Source organism: Urocitellus parryii, chromosome 11 (genome assembly GCF_045843805.1).
Source record: "Urocitellus parryii isolate mUroPar1 chromosome 11, mUroPar1.hap1, whole genome shotgun sequence".
Taxonomy (NCBI): domain Eukaryota; kingdom Metazoa; phylum Chordata; class Mammalia; order Rodentia; family Sciuridae; genus Urocitellus; species Urocitellus parryii.
Genome location: NC_135541.1, coordinates 69,765,043 through 69,780,259, shown reverse-complemented (window position 1 = coordinate 69,780,259; position 15,217 = coordinate 69,765,043). Strand labels below are relative to the sequence as shown.

At 38.2% G+C, this 15,217-nt stretch overlaps 1 pseudogene; it reads left to right on the top strand.

Annotated features, from left to right (window-relative positions):
• Positions 1 to 5,026: 5,026 nt before the first annotated feature.
• LOC113176954 (guanylate-binding protein 5-like) lies at positions 5,027 to 15,046 on the top strand (annotated as a pseudogene).
• The last annotated feature ends 171 nt before the right edge of the window (positions 15,047 to 15,217 follow it).

Genomic DNA, 15,217 nt, shown 5'->3' with positions numbered 1-15,217 from the left:
GCTGTGTTCTTCAGAGACAAAATATATGCCCCACAGGCATCGCCTCCATGATCCATTCTTGAGCCACACTCTACCTGCCATCATTTACCACAAAGTACAGACAGTAGTCCTTTCAAATTATTAATCCAATGAATGGATTAATCCACTGATTAAGTTATAGCTCTCATAATCTGCTTTTGGGGTCACCTAATTTGTGAACCATAACAAATGGGCTATCAGCAGGAAACTCCACAAAATTTTGATAAAGCCATGTTAGGGGGAAAGCCACTTCCCATGAGCAATGGCATGTTTGAAGAACATAACTGATATTCTTCATCTCCTTCTTTTATCACTTCCCTTGGTCCATTTTTCTTGCTCTAGAAACATCATAGACATGGTAATTTGTAAATAATAGAAATTTATTTCACACAATTATGAATGCTGGAGAGTCCAAGATTTAGGTGCTTGTGAATTTGGTGTGTGCTAAAGGCTCATTCTATCTCCAACATGGCCATCATTGCTGTGTTGTGATATGGTGTAAGGGCAAAATGAGTTGGCTATCCCCTTTGATGTCTTTTACAAGAGCACTAATTATATTTGTGATGTGAGGACATCCATGACTTAATTATTTCTCCAAAGCTCCCACCTCTAATACTGTCACTTTGAGGACATTTGATTGTTGCAGGGATACTTAATTCAGACCATAGACTACTGAATATCCTTATCTTCTTAAGTATAAGGATAATTTTCTTATCCTCAGGGACACCATCAGATGTTCTATTTTCCTTATGAAGTGAAGCAAATCATCACCGTAAGAAGTCTGAGTTCTCTGTTACATTGACTTTGTTTGACTGTGGTTGCTGGTACTGTCAGTTCAACATGGACCATAGAAAAGCCATGTGGTGGCCCCTTGTTCTGTATTCTCCTTCATACCACCACTATGAACAAGGAACACTGTTTCCTCATTGTAATCAAGGTAAATTACAATCACCAGGGTAAGTTACATTTTACTCCAAAACTTGGTGGCTTAAAACAATGAATATTTTATTATAGTTAATGATTCCATTATTATTTTGAGCATACATTTGTGAGAGGTTTGGCTATGTGACACTTCTGCTCCAAGTGGTTCCAACTGAAGACACTCTGTCATATTCAGATGACAAACAACACACTGGTCTGTAGAATTCACAATGGCCTCATTCACAATCTGTGGCCTTGTTAGGGATGGTTACAGGCATGGGTCATTTGTGAATATCAGTTCCAATGCCCCCAAATCACTACCACAAAGAGCTCTTGCTAGGACTTCCATTACCAAGCCTGGGATCCTCCCAGTTCAAATCCTGAGACAAAGGTCTAAGTGAAAATCTGTTTTCTTTTTTAAAAAGATTGAAGTAAAATATGCAAGGAATATGTATAGAGGACCAGGTAAATAAAACAAGGAAGAAATAAAGGCTAATAAAAAAGAAAGTTATCGAGTTGGTCACCACTGGAAGAAACTGCTATTCTCTCTCAACAGCTCTTTCTGAAACGCCTTATACAATGTTTTCAGAATGAAATCCATAGAAAAAAATGGAAAAGCATTTTTAATTGTCTCCCATCCTTATGGATCTCAATACCCTTCCAATTCTGGGGAGAACATGATTGTGCATTTGTAATCTGTCAGATGAATCCTTGTTGGGCGCCACATTACACAGCTGCAAAGACATAAAGCACCCGTCCAGGAGAGAATCCCCCCAATGATAGCTGCACAAAGCTGCAAACATGAAGCAAACAGAAACCTAAAATTGTGTACAAGAAGTTTTCAATACACATGAAAATCTCTTCTCAGGGTATGAAATGTCTGTTCTAATTCCAGTGTTTGAATATCGCCATCTATCCTAGCTGGCGACCTATGCTGGGTTCACAAATCTGTTCCAATAAAATGGCAAAGAAAGCATGCAAACACACAGAAGTACCTTTTCAAAATCAGAGAGGGCTCTTCGACCTTAGGGGTCCTTGGAAAGAGAGAGAGACACTGGAATTCTTTATTCTTATATGGGGGTCACACAGTGGGAGGTTCCTTGGAACATTCTATCCCACAAAGGGCAAAGGGGTAAGATTACAAAGGAACAGCTCAGTGTAACTCAACCCCACTGGGTGATGCCTACTCCTGGAGCCACACCTCATTATCAGAGCAGGGGTAAAAGTCCAATGTATTGTGGGGTGCAATAACTGCTCAATACCCCTTATTTAGGACTTAAATATGTGTACTGACCAGAGAGGCTCCAGACATTTGAGTCAGGAACATATGGAATATATTTGCTTCGGCAACTAGAGATGGCCCCCAAAGACACTTGCAGTTAGATTTATTGCCTATAAATAGATTTCAAGCAATTCAACTGGTCATTAATTTTATACAAAGGATGAATAAGTTGAAGTAAGTCTCTACAAAAAGTGTTTAGCAGTGGTAAAGGGTTTTTCTGTTTTGGGCTTACAAGGATCAGGAGTGGATGATCAGTAACAAGGAGGTGAGTGCACAGGAGTGGGTTCATTAACATGCAGATGTTGATTTCTTAGGTCAATGATGAACAGACAGTATACCCTTTAGGGATACAATGAACCATCTGGTGGTTATCTTAGATTATGACCCAGGTTTGTCCTCACTTACCCAGCGATGGTATAGAGTAGACATGGTAGCTGTAATGGAATCTTTGCATTTACCTACCAGCCTGTGATCTCTCTCAACAAAGTTCATCTCACCATATATTTAATGTTGGCCTGAAGGCAACAATGATTGACATTGATGTTTTTACATGATCCCATTCTTCAATGAGATCAACCAGCCATTAGAAAGCAAGATGATCACAAGGATCCCTTTGCACCCTGAAGATGGCAGCAATTTTTTTTAATTGAGCTTGATATGAATTCTGGTTATGTTTGGCCTCCTTTGCTTAGAGAATTAGGGGAGCACCTATTCAATTCAAGCATTCATAGTGTCTGGTCTACTGTTAAGTAACCTGTTACATATCATCTTAAATCTAAGTTTTTGATAAAAAGAGATAAAACAATGTGAATGTAGTTATAGGATCTACTACTTACATCACTGAGAAATTGCTAGCTTAACAGAACAGTTCAATGTCCACTTAGTGATGTAGCTAAGGCACACTGGGTGATTGTTCATTGTCATTCAAGATATAGTGTATAATGGAAGAACTAACAGCCATTGCATGCTGGTTAGAATATATAGGCCTGAGAACTGAGGGATTAAATAAAAATGTTCTTCATCAACTCAATTATGAATTTCTGATCCATTGCCCACACCCTATGTTTCTGTTGAACTAGAAGGATGGTTCTCAGGGTGGAGTTAGGCAGTATTTCTCCAAAGGGTCATAGTAAGGTTCCACTACATTTAAACCTACAGCTGTAATACAAAAGCTCTTGTATTGTAGACTTACCATTGGACCATCCAGCAAACAATGCTTTACTGGCAGGCTTAACTGACCATGATTTATGTGAGGAGATAGTACATGATGGAAGGAGGAAAGGTTCACAAAGATTCATTGGGAGTCTCTTGTGTTATGTCTGTGGTCTGTTCAAATATACTGGGTAGTGAGCACAGCCTAACTGGAATACAGAAACAGATGTTTTGATCCCTTGGAAGTATGTAAGAAGAACTGCTGACTAAGCATGAGCCCTCTAGAATGGGTAGAAGAGGGAAAAGATTTTAAATATCAATTTTGATGATAAAATCAATGGCAGTTATGAGGGCTATAGCTTAGGCTTTCCTTATTGTGGGTGCATTTAAAAAATAAATTATGACTAGCAAACCATTTCAAGAAGTCTTAAAGTAAAGGAGTGGATTTTCTGTGAGATATGAGTAGATCTGGGCAATTAGAAAAGGGCCTTCACAGGTGTTGTGGGTGCCCCACCCAACTCCCCTTGGTACTTACCCTTTCTGTGCATTCCAATGGCATCTTAGAGCAGACATTAGAGACCCCCTATCTAAGTATTTGCTCTCAAGGCACATGAGGCAAGGCCAGTAATGCTAGGTGGTCATTGTCCCCAGGAGCAGTCGCCATCCAGATATGTAAAAAAGTTGGAGGAAAAAGCCCCTATTCTAAGGGGCAGAATTCCAACACAGATTTTACCTTGTTTCCCAGAGTTAGCTCAAGGGTCTGAGTCCTGGTTTACACAAAAAGAACCACTGGCTCTCTCCTCATTCCTTGGCTTTATTCCCTTCCAGTTTTCATTCCCTATCTCCTACTGTGCTTTATAGGATCACCTTAGTAAATATCTCAATCTCAAATCTGAGACTCAGGAACAGAACCTCTGGAAACACAGCCTAAGAGCCCCTGTGTTTATTCTAAATTACAGACAAAACCAACGGTCTTATAGGATTGTTGTCAGAATAAAAAGAGACCTACTTATTAAAAAGCAGTAATGATACTGGTGACAAGTATGAGGATATACACCACAAACCAGAAAGACTCCAGGAAGTGCTTGGGTTTGAACCTTAAGATCTGTTTATCAGTAGCTCTGTGATTTCGAGCAAGTTACTAAACCTTTCAGGGCCCTAATTCTTTTAAATTGGGAGCAAAGTTTTATTGGGAGAGTTAAGACAGGGTATTTCCCATAAACTAGTGAACAAATAGCAAATGTTTAGTAAATGACTTCCTTGCCAGTCATTGTGTATTAAGTGCCAACACCCTTGTTTTTTCCTGTAAATTGAAGTTCTCAGCTACTGAAACTACTATAAAAACAACAGACTAACTACTACATGAGTGCATTTAACATTTCAGTAAGCCATACCTACAAAAGTATGTTCTTCCCAACTGGAGATAAATATTACCATATCTCAAGCTAGGTCAAATAACACACCCTTGAAAAACTCACAAAAGCTCCCAAAATTCTCCTTCCATAACACTATGCAATTTCTTGGAAATCAGGTCAAGTATATTCAAACCTTCCACCAGAGGACATTCAGAATATCCACTTTACAACTACCTAGTCACTGAATTTACTCTGTGGTTTCACTTTCCTGTAGAGAAGTTTTGTAAATTCCTTCTGAATTTTGGTGTGCTTATATTTCATATTCAAGTTGTCTGATGGGAGGTGAGAGCTGAGGATGAAAGAAAATCCCCAGGATTGGGGGAAGATGCTCATCAGAACTCATCACAGCCAAAATAAAGGACAACTGTTAGAACTAACCTTACCTCCTAGAAGCAGCTTTTCTGCCTTGTCTAAAAGATCTCTGCTCCAGATTTCACATAGATAAGGTAAGATCACAGGCAAGGTAGGAAGAGATTTGCAAGGTTCAGTAAGTTTAAAAAATATTAAATATTAAAAATTAATATAGAATGCAGCTCTGCTTGATGTGCTACATAATGGAGGTATTGAAAACTAAATTGTGGTTTAGCCAGAAAGCAGAATTCATTAAATTGTTTTTTGCTGTATTAGATACAATACTGAGTATGGAATAAGAGTTTAATATGTCTGAATACTGTTTTTCTTCTTATGCCATTTTATGTTTCATCAGAGTTACCTTTGTCTTCACTAAAACCTGTTTTGCTGATTTAAACTGTAACCTGAAAGTTTTAAAAAGTTTTTATCATTTTCTTTTTTTTATGTTGTATTCTGCTGCCTTACCTATCCTCTACTATTCCTCCTCCCCTCCCCTCCCATCTTCTCTCTCTACCCCATCTACTGTAATTCATTAAGTTTTTATCATTTTCATGAGACAGAGCAATGAATGAAAAGCCAACCAATGTAAATATTTGCTGGCATTGCTAAGGACAAAAAAAAAAGATAGAAAAAGAAAACAGTTGAAACCCAGCATAAACAATTAAAAGGTTTCTTGACAAACAGCAATATATTGTTATTTATTCATAGTCTTGTACTTTGAATGTAGATTCTTCCTTCAGAAATCATATTAGCTTGCCCCCTACCTCCCAGTGCCATCCATTCCTGCAGCCTCCTTAGTCCTTTTTGTGTTATTTTCTATTTCTTCTACTCTATTACCTCTGCTGTTATGGTCACTTGAATTCAACAGCTCCATATTGCTGTCCTCTGGGATGCATTCTCTCCAACTGTGGTAGAGGCCCATGACTTTTATAAATGAAAACAATTCAAGAGTGAATCAAAACACATAGAAAACAAAGGCACATTTGGTTTGTAGTGAGATAGATTTAATTTCCAAACTCAATATTGATCTGGCAATTTTGTTACTCCTTTGCCTCCCTCCTCTGAACTTCCTTCCATGGCACATGCTCATGCATCTCATGTTTGTTTGATTTCCACATATCTCAGTGCCGTTTCCTTTCCCTCCAAACTCAGAAAAAAAATACACAAAATAAATCAAAAGATTAAAAAACAACAATAAAAACGCAAAAAAACTAATCTAGGCTCACATGGATTAAAAAGAGAATTGTTTTCTTCCAGAAAAATTGATCACCAGCATTTCTTAGCATTTTCTTATATTTCTTGGCATTTTTATTTGAACTTTTTTTCTCTCCTGAAAACTTCTCTTATTTAAGGTGGTAACTGTACTGATATAAACACAGTCATTTACTTCCACTTTTTAGTAAATAGGCTTAAAGAGTATAGTGAAATGTCAATGTGATAGCCAGCTACAGGGCTGAGTGATTGGAAATTAAACTTACCTCACTACAAACCCAAATGTGCATTTGTTTTCTATGTGTTTTGACCTACTCTTGCATTGTTTTCTTTTATAAAAGTCATGGGCTCTACCAGAGTTGTAGAGAATGCACCCCAGAGACACTACAGGCTGAGTTGTAAATGTCAGAGCAGCAGTTATGTGTGTGGCTCAAACACAGCAAATATTCAAAGCTGTGTCAGAGATTTGGCTGTTTTGAAAGCACTAAAGATGCTATCCGGATAGCACCTGGGAACAACATATAAAATGCTATCATTCATATAGATACATGTTAACACTAGTCATGAGGAAATCCAAAACCTCAAAGTTGTTCCCTCCCACATTAGTCACCCCAAAGCATCAGAGTTTGTAAACTCAGATTATCTCTATCCAGATTTGGTTTATATAACTTCTGTTTTTATAGCTAATTGGTGTAGATTATAATTGGCAGTTTCCAGATCTTTCTAATCTAAATATAATCTTTCTTCTGCTACATGTAAGTCAGGCAGCCAGAATTCCACTAATTTAAAATGCCAAGATGGCATTAGAAGTAGATTAGAATGGAAAAACACCTGGAACCCCAGCATCTAAACTCATCATGAGTGAGGCTTATACTAGACACATTCCCTGACTTCCATGCCTTTAGGGCTGTGCCATTTGTAAAGGTAAATTGTGACTTCCTACTTTTACTTTCAAGCAGCAGTTATTGTTTTAAATTGTCTTTCATCAAAAGGATTGACAGGGCTTTGGCCATAAAAAAGTGGGGAGAATTAATTTTTATTGTCAAAATCAGCAACAACAACAAAGAAATTCACAGTTTGTGTAGTCTGCTAGAAAAAAAAAATCCAGAAGTTTTCATTTTAAGATATCCATAAAAAATAAGGTCAAACAGATTATAAGTTTTTAGCTTCTATATAAATTTTTAGCTTTCTAAAATGGTAGAAAACTCTCCTTAATAGCATGACAAGTCAGAAAAGCAAGTATTTGCTTATGTCTCTGTAGCTTAAAAATATTTTGCCAGAGATTCCTCAGGTTATAGGAGTTAAAACACAGAAGTAGAAAGTAAGTAATTAAACATTAATATTTGTCTTCCACTCATTTAGCCAGTCAGAAAATGATCATGGTTTGAAGTTTTATTTCAATCAAGGAATTTATTAAGTAAAAAACACTTCAAAAAGTATAGCTCTAAGAAGTAAAAACATCTGCTATTTGTTGGATAATGCTACACAATGGCCTAGACATATTTAATGTTATGCAGTTTGGACATGGACCTAAATAAGAGAAAAACAAAAATTTATTTTTAGCAATTAATGGAATTAAATAATCAAGCTAGGAAGATAAGAAGGAACATAAGTGAACCACAATCCAGTGGGATGAATTAGATGCAAAGAATCAGTAGGTAAGATTCAGGAAATAAATTTTCTATATCCATCAAATATTTACAAACAAGCAATGGACCTGATAGCAGGCCTAGGACCTACTTTACTGTGGTGGTCTTTGTTACTTCTTTTTAAATTTTGTTTTTTTAATGTCTTCAGAAACTTAGGCCATGCTGAGGAACAGTTATGTTTTCAGGTTCAGTAAGCAAAATGGCTTTCTCTGCTTAAACACTAGAAACTGCTGCCCATCCCACCTCTTCCCTTGCAGACAAAGTAACATCCCAGACATGGCCTCAGAGACCTACATGCCCGGCCCTGTGTGCCTCATCAAGAACATGAAGGGGCAGCTAGTGGTCAGCCAGGAAGCCCTGCAGATCCTGTCAGCCATCACTCAGCCCATGGTGGTGGTGGGCATCTGCAACACAGGCAAACCCTACCTGATGAACCAGCTGGCTGGGAAGAAAAAGGGTGAGTCCCACCAACAGAGCTCTGCTGAGCCCTCTGTCCGCTGCACTAAGGGTGTCCAGCATGGGATGGTGGGGAGAAAGTTAGAGTCATAGAGGGACAGTGAGAACCAACGTTTGGGCCACAGCTGGGCCTTTTAATTGGAGAGATAAAAGGCAGGTTTCTGTCCCTGACATATAACCTGTTTTTTAAAAAGGTTGACCTTAGACAATGTCTCTCTGTGAGAAACACAATATATTCCCCTCATAAGGAATAAGACATCAATGAAATAATTTCCATATATGTAATCATAAACTTTAAAAATTTTACTTGTGTATTATTATAAAAAACATTTCCCACTTATGGAATTTGACTTTATTTCCCCATTTCTCTATTGTAATGGAGATCAACACTCGTTATTTTCTGCTGTTTCCTTATCTTGCTTTCCTTAAACCCTAACTCAATTATCAAGAAATACCCAATTTCTAGATCCCCTTCTCTGTGACGACCCCTGCACTCCCCTCTGCAGGCTTCTCTGTGGGCTCCACGGTGCAGTCTCACACCAAGGGAATCTGGATGTGGTGTGTGCCTCATCCTGAGAAGCCAGGCCACACCCTAGTTCTGCTGGATTGAAGGCCTGGGTGATGTAGAGAAGGTAAGGACAGAGGATTCTTTTATGATTAAACTCCTTATCACTGAACACACTTTGCACAAGGAATTTTTCATTTTGTTTTTGTTTGTATAAATTTGTACTTCCACTTGACTATACTGCCTCCCGTTTATTATTTTTATTTTTAATAATGTTTGGAAGCCTGAAATGAGAAAATATATTTATAATCTACAATCAGTATTAGGAAAAATACACTGATATTTTGCTTAGTAATTCCCAGATGCATAAAAATGGTGCTAATAAAATCACATTACAGGGCTGGTCCTACACTGAATATGGTTAGTAGTGGGCACAGGGTGAAATGAACTTCTCTTCAAACCAGGACTCTGGCATGTTAGCTCTCTGACACTAACAGAAGAATGAGTCTCCCTAAATCTTTTATAATCTCTTTTGTCTTATCCAATTCATCATTGAAAAACTAGACAAATGGATCCTGGGTCTTTTCTAGTTATATTCTAATAAGAATTCAGCCACCAGTTCACAGACAAAAGAGTGCACTGGATTTGTACCACTTGACCATTCCCTAAATATTCCTACCATAACTAATAACAAGTTACTCAAATGAAGTCACTAAACTCAGACTTGGGAAGAGATGTACACAGTTGGCTCTCATGAGCTGGTTTTTGCAACTAACCAAACATTCTCTTCAATGTCTGCTGTTTGTATTTTATGTTTTGATTTTGATTTTTACTTGTGATTTACCAAGATGTAAAATGGTAAGCCAAAATTTCAGATTTGGTTTCCTCATCTACAAAATGGAGATATTAATTATGAGCATTAGAATTAGATAAGATCAGTAATGTGAACCCCTGTGGATAATAATTATTCAACGAAATAGATATTTGTGTCATGCACGTAGGTCAGTTTTGTTTTAATATCTGTAAAACCTTAATTTTAACTACTCTGGTGCCCCCATTAACTTTGACTACACCGTTTGCAGTTATCTAATGGTAGTTATAAGAGGGACTTGGGAATTAGAAATGTATAAAATTATAAATGAGAAAGTATGAAATTATAAATGAGAAAGTTATGCAAGTTCACGTGTCTGACAATCACTTGTGTTTTCCCTGCTTAACACTGTATATCAGGATTCTATTTTTAATGATTGTGCATTTGGAAATGCCATTTGATATGACTTCAATTTGTTCTGACTTCTAGGATGTTGATCAGAATGATACCTGTGGTGAGCCGTTTCTGTGAACTGTGGCCGCCATTACAAGATGGCGCTGGTTTCCCCTGTAGTCTGTGACAAACAACTCCTTATCAGAATGAGTTGGCACACTGTGACTTGGCACCCTGTGAGAAAAGTCCACGTGGCAGCTTCGCATTGGGGCTTGAGGTGATTTATTAAGGCTGGGAGGGGCATCCGGGAGGGAGAAGAAAAGGTATCAAGGACCTGAATAAACTGCTGAGAGAAGATTCCCGAGTTGCGTCTTCCTTGCGGGCAAGGGGTCGCGACAGATACCCAGATCTTTGCTCTGGCAATCCTTCTGAGCAGCACCTTTGTATACAATGACCAGGGGACTATTGACCTACTGCCGTATCCTTTTGTGGTTCAGGATGGCACCAATGCCACAGAGAACACCACTCATCAGCTGCAGATCTCTGAGATTTTGTAAATATCCCAAATAAAAATGGGTAGACACATTACGGTACAGTATACTACAGTAAAGAGCCCTCATATTTTCTGATGATAAAATTTGATTTTTTTGTCTGCCAAATTGAAAATTCAGGTTTGGGGACCATGGAATCAAATATGGGCTTAGATGCTGTGCTACTTCTGCTGGTTTCCTTAATCATCTCAGCAATGTGACAGAACTGACAGATCTACTCAGGGCAAGAAAGTCGCTTGATCTTGGAGACGAGGATGCTGATGACATTGTAAGCTTCTTTCCAGACTTGGTGTGGACTATAAGAGATTTCTACCTAAGCCTGGAAATAGATGGACAACTCATGACAGCAGATGAATACCTGGAGAATTCAGTGAAGACAAAGCAAGATAATTGGACTTTGGTTTTGGGGAAGAGTAAGAAAAGTAACCCAAAAAATAATCTATTTTGGGTAGAAGGCTAAATGTATAGTTTTCTATATTTATTTACCTATCTGTTTTACAGAATAAACAATGAATATTATTAATTTTCAATGAACTCATGGGTTCAATATCAAATTTTGTTACTCCCTTGTTTTTAGGAAAACGTTCTTTCCTTTTTCTGATTAGACACACTTAATCTGGTTGCCTAGGATTTATGAATACATTAACTGAGGAACACCTAGGAAAAGGACATGTTCTCCAGGACAATGTATTAAAGTGGGTGTAAATTCTAAAGAAAATAAATCCTGTTTTTCCTTCTCCAGGTAGCAAAGAACACAAACTTTCAATTTGCCCCAGTTGTGTATTCAGAAGTTCTTTCCAACAAAGAAGTACTTTGTCTTTGACCCACCCACTCACCAGAAGAAGGTCTCCCAGCTAGAGACACTGCAGGATGTGAGCTGAGTCTTGAATTTGTGCAACAAGTGGCAGAATTCTCTTCCCACATCTTTACCAAATCCAAGATCAAGACCATTCTAGGAGGCATCAAGGTCAATGGACCACATATCTTTTCAAGGATTTGCTTTCTACTCAACATAATGCCTAAGAGACAAGTAAGAGGATCCTTAATGTGTCACCATGGAGAGATGCATAAGCAATTACCACTGTGCAAATCATATGTACCATGTTTGTAAACTTATAGTGAATGTGAAACATATTTCTAGTATTCGTTTTAGTAATGCCTTTGAAGTTGCATGAAATAGGAACATGAAGATAAGATGAAGTTAAAGATGTTGTACCCATCAGCCTTCCACTGTTGACCTAGATTAGGCCATACACGTTGGCAGCATTTGTTTCACAAATATATTAGATTCTTACAGTATGTCATAATCTTTGAAGGCACAAATTAAATATATATATATATATATATATATATATATATATATATATATATATATAATTGTAGGCCCCATACCAGCTTAAATATGTGTGTGTGTGTGTGGTGTGTGTGTGTGTGTGTGTGTGTATAATATATATATATATATATATATATATATATATATATATATATATATAGTCAGCCTCAGCAATTTAGTGTGGTACTAAGCAGCTAGATGAGATCCTGTCTCAAAATAAAACATAAAAAGTGCTTGGATGTGCCTCAATGCTTAAGCACCCTGGGTTCAATGTATTATATATAATACATATGTATTATGAATATGTATGACACCAGTTTATTTCTTCACATAGGATTAAATAATCACATACATCTAGACATTTTTCCTGTTTTTATTCTTTGACCCCTGCTTTGTTTTCCAAAGAAGGAAATACCTGCCTTCTTAATCTCACTATTTACCAAAGAAATTTGTCTGGGACACTTGGATCCTATTCAGAATGCTGAAAATTTGGCAGTAATACATTGTTCAATGAATGCTCTCAGAATTAATTGATATAGATCATAGACTCTCTGCAAATAATACTAGCATCTCTTCCTCTGTGCAGGTCTAGAGAGCCTGGTGCTGACCTATGTCAACACTATCAACAGTGGGGATCTGCCCTGCCTGGAGAACACAGTCCTGGCCTTGGCCCAGAGAGAGAGAATGCAGCTGCAATATAAAAGCCCTTGCCCACTATGACCAGCTGATGGGCCAGAAGGTGCAGCTGCCCACAGAGACCCTCCAGGAGCTGCTGGACCTGCACAGGGCCAGTGAGAAAGAGGCCATAGAATCTTCAAAAGAACTCTTTCAAGGATGAGGACCAAAGTTTCCAGAAGGAATTACAGGTAATTATTTATTTTTCTCATTCAATGGCATTAGGGTTAATAAAAGGAAGAATATTGCTATGAATGATACAATAGGATTTGTTTAAGAAAAGCATTTCCTTCTAGATTGGAAAATAATGATAGTCATTAATGTGCATGATATACTTTCATTCTGAAAACAAAAAAAAATTGTAGATACTTTGGGCCCTTTAGAGTCTGAATATTTCACGTAGGCACACAGCTCACATTTAATATCCATGGGATCAATTTGACTGATTTCATTCCTTTAAAACATTTGCAGAATATTATTTTATTTTTCATTAATCAGAGAAAACTGTCCTTTGGATCTACTAAATTACGATCATGACTATCAGAATAAACTGACATCATTCCAACTAATTAGTCACATCTATTTTCTGCTTGAAGGTAAGACAATACTGAAACAAGAAGTTTTGAAAATCAGTAGGCTGCATTTAAAATGAGGGCTTGAATGTAGGAGTCTGCAGTCGTAAGATCACATAGAAGCAGAAATGACAAGAGAGGAGTTTGGGATATTTCATAGCAAAAAGTAAATATTTTTTATAGCCACTTGTCTTTGCAACTTTTTCAGGTTTGCTGGGAAGGTTATAATCTTGCGTATATTCCTTGAAGTTCTAGGAAAAAAAGAGAGTCTTTAAAATATATATTTCAGAAGTACTGAGGTTTGGCTAACATCTCTGTATGTTCTTGTCCCTTTGAAGATCCTTCTAGATGTAAAGCAGAAAGACATTTGTAAGCAGAACAAGGAAGCCTCTTTAGATCATTGTTCAACTTTGCTTCAGGATATTTTTGGTCCTGAGGAAGAAGCAGTGAAGCAGGAGGTTTATTCTAAGCCAGGAGGCCATAATATCTACCTTCAGAAGACAGAGGAGCTGAAGGCAAAGTACCATCAACAGCCCAGGAAAGGAATACAGGTATCCCTGGTTCTGTCTATTAATTATGGGAATTGCTGGGGCCCCTCTAAAAAGCCATTGAGGACAGAAGAAAGGAAATACCTAGAGGAACAGAGATGAAATTGATGTCTCTACCTCAGACTCACTCTGAAACTGAATAAGAATGCATGGGAATTTTGTGCCTGGTATTTAATTTTATGTGTGGACACTTTCCAGAGTTGAAACAGTGTCAGCAGTTCTCCTGCTTCCTTTTGATGTTCCAGCACCTTCTTCATTATTGTGCTCCATTTTCCTGACTATTGGCTTTATTTTTAAATAGGTTCGCCCCACATGACAACAAGGAGATACCACTGGGTCTAAGCTGAATCATCCTTAAGGCCCTAATCTTCTGGGTACAGAGCATGCATGTCTTTCCCAGCACCCATATCATCCTTTAAAACACTCAAGTTGCAGTATTTTTCCTCCTGTGAACACATTTTTTTTTCCTCTAGTGGCCTTGGGTGCTCTGATTGGCCCAGCCAGATTTGGGACCCCACCTGTGGAGAGGCTTGATGGACATCTCCATCAGGTGCAGGCAGAGCACCTTCTAAGAGGAAAAGAAGCTTGATGGAACAAAAAACATGATTTTATCTTCTTGCCAATCACAACTGCCAAGTTCTAACTGTATGTTTTTTGGGTTCCTAGGATAAGAAAGCTCTGCGAAAGTATTTAAAGTCCAAAGAGTCTGTGACTAATACTGTTCTACTGACAGACAAAGCTCTCACAGCCAAGGAAAAGGAGATGGAAGGTGAGAAGAGAATAGAAACAAAGTAAGAGAGACAAAAAATGTCCAAAAATGTGAAATTCATGTGTCCTGGCCTAGTTGAGATCATTCAACTAGAGCAAGACAGACAAAGAGGCTTCTTATCCCCACAGGTGGGATCTGAGTATGGCAGGATCAGGGGCAATATGGTTATCTTGAAGGAAAACAGTGCCAGGGAGTTTTCTCTGTGGGTTGGAGCAATAATAAATAAGAGTGGGAAGCCCAAGGGAGGGACAGAGCAGTCCTCGAGGGTTTTACCTTTTCTTCTTTCTCTTCAGAGGCACATGTGAAAGCAGAGGGTGCCAAGGCTGAAGCAGAAAGTTTGGAGAAGACTCATAGGCAGAATCAGCAAATGATGGAGGAGAGGGAGAGACTCCATCAGCAGCAAATAAGACAAATGGAAATAAAAAGAGCATAAATCCAGAGGGAGCAGGAACATCTGCTCCAGGTATTGATCAATTGTTGAATCTCAGGATTGTGTTTGTGTCCCCTCTCTATAAGGATGAGAGCATGAAACAGTGGCCATCAGGGAGATGCAGACTGCCTTGGTGGCTCAGGGTGTGGTCTGTGGAACCAGACTGCTGGGTGT